The sequence below is a fragment of the Anastrepha ludens genome, chromosome 3 (assembly GCF_028408465.1).
Source record: "Anastrepha ludens isolate Willacy chromosome 3, idAnaLude1.1, whole genome shotgun sequence".
Classification (NCBI taxonomy): Eukaryota; Metazoa; Arthropoda; class Insecta; order Diptera; family Tephritidae; genus Anastrepha; species Anastrepha ludens.
Window position 1 is genome coordinate 105,745,144 of NC_071499.1, and position 2,632 is coordinate 105,747,775.

Genomic DNA, 2,632 nt, shown 5'->3' on the forward strand with positions numbered 1-2,632 from the left:
GAATCGATTGGGGGAAAATTGAAAACGTGTCCGGTGTATACTTACTTCTGTTACTAACTGTATGTATGAAGTTTGAATTTTGAATGAAAATATTCAAATTATGTCGTGTAGTCTTATTTTCAATCAAATATAATGAATTACATCACTTCAATTATTTTATACGCCCTTAGAGTATGAACGCACACATACTATATACATATATACATATATACATATGCTACTAAACTGAACGGAAACGCCGTTTATTTAAATAAACAAAAACGGTTTGCAATCCATGCTCGCAATTTTAAATTTACAAGTAGCAATAATAATGAAACGATTTTGAAAATCCAATACATTTTAGGCATTAATAACAACCATTTCATAACTTCTGAACCCTGCTCTCCACTTCCGCCCAACTTCGGGCATCATAATAACAACAATACCACTAGCTTTACTAATGAGTACAAAAGCAAAGTAGAAAAAACAAAGCCATTACAACAATAACAGTGCATGTGGTAGGCAAAGCAAATTTCATTTACGTGTAATGCTTTATTAAGTCACTTTACGATTTATTGGAAATAACAGCTGTCTCTTTTGACAAGTGCACCCTCTTATTCTCATTTTTAACATTATTGTTAAGCTCTCCGGCGCGCCGCGATGCTTTCACCCACAGAAGATTTAGAAATAAACACTTCTCACTAACCCATACACAAAATGCGAAATTGTAGTTGTATGGGTGCAGTTTAAGAGCTTTGAAGTACAAACAATCACTTTTGCTCTCTTACTTACTCTCTCGCGCTCTTTTGTGAGTGGACTTGGCATTAGTTTAAAAAAAAAAGAAATGTTATCGAAAAAAGTATGCAATGCTCACTACCCCATACACATATACAGGAACGAGCCCATGCACATCTAAATATGTTACTACCGCTGGGATGCTTTCTCACATAATCGAGTAATCGTACACAAATTGTTGTCGATTTGTATGTATCTGATTGCTGTAATGTTGTGTACGAGCATTTAGCACCGTTGATTAAAGGTCGCCTCAAGCCCTAAGGTAGATGAGATATTCCGGCGTTTAAATATTAATCATACTCGTGCGCGTGATTTGAAATACATATACATTCATGCCTACAAATATGTGTATGTGTGCGTATTTGCCTTTACAGTGTTTGTCCAGAGCGTTGGGTGTTTGTAGATTTTTTTGAGTAATCATTATCCTTTTTTATACTATTTCGTAACTTATTAGTGAGTTAATGGTAACACAGAGACCAATCGGCAATCAAAGAAATATTGCGGTAGTTTGACCTACTTTGTCAATAAATAACACCGTTCAACACGAAATTGTGTTTTAGTATTAGCTGTCCAGCTTTGTTTTAGTTAGCGTAAATGCGGAAAAGAATTATGTAAGTTTGCTAAAGTTTGCTGCTTTTTGCATAATTAAGTATGTATGTATGTACCTGTTATGTGTATAAAAAGAACCAACAATTATTTACAGACTTAAAAAAAAAAATAAAAATAAAACTATAAGAAGATACTACTTCAAAGCTACTAAGGTGATATTACTAGGAGCCAAAATATTGATTTCCATACATATCGATCTGACATAGTTTTATGTGTTTACCAAATGCGTAAACATTTGCTTGGACAAAGCTTTCTTGAGCATTCACCTTAACCCGTACCGATTTTTGGTCTTCGGTGCCCCAGTAAAATTATATATAGGGTTTTTCAGTAAGAGCGCTTCAACTTTTGAACTATTTTGAGTAAAACACAAACGGTTTGACTTTTTTAACAAATTTTTTTTTTATTATCGAGTTTGAACACATACATTTAGGTATGTAATTCGATTTCTTTTGCATGACCACCGCGTGCACGTTTTACGAAGTCCAATCGTTGAAACCAATTTTCGACCACTCTTTTGCATAAATCGGCCGAAATTCCAGCAATTTCGCGTTCAATATTGGCTCTGAGCTCACAAATCGTCGTCGGCTTGTTACTGTAGACCAATGGCTTCACATAACCCCAAAACGGGACGGCTTGTTAAATGGACCGTAAAATGGCCGTAATGCTCTTAAAGTAGCAGCAACGGAACGATTATTTTATAAAAAATTTGCACGATTTGCAATCGTTGCTCAAGTGTGTAGCGTTCCATGATGAAATGTATACTAACGAAGTTTACAAATGACAAGCGAAAAATAAAAAATATTGCGTCGTTCGCCCTCCCTATCGGAAAAAAGTTGAAGCGCACCTATTGAATAACCCATTATAATATAACCAAGGCGATACTTAGAGAAACTGCATTTTCGTGTAAGGATAGCGGTCTGAAGTCCGGACTCTAAAGAATTCAAAATGAATAGCCAAAATCAAAAACAAATCACTAAGAAAAAAATTGAAGAAAGTTGCCTTCAGAAGAAGTAGCCTACTACTAAGACTCCCACCGGTAAAGAACGCACACATTGTGACTCCCACCCCAGCAAATGGGACGAGTCAATCGACACAATTGAAATGTCTCCTCGGCTTGAGCTGATTAAAAATATGAGGAGGATAGAGGAACATGTGATCTCCCAATGTAAGCTGGTGATAAGGTCTATGCAGCACGCGTTCAGACGTGCAAAAGAACATAATCAACGAAGTCAAAGTTGGAGTATCCAAA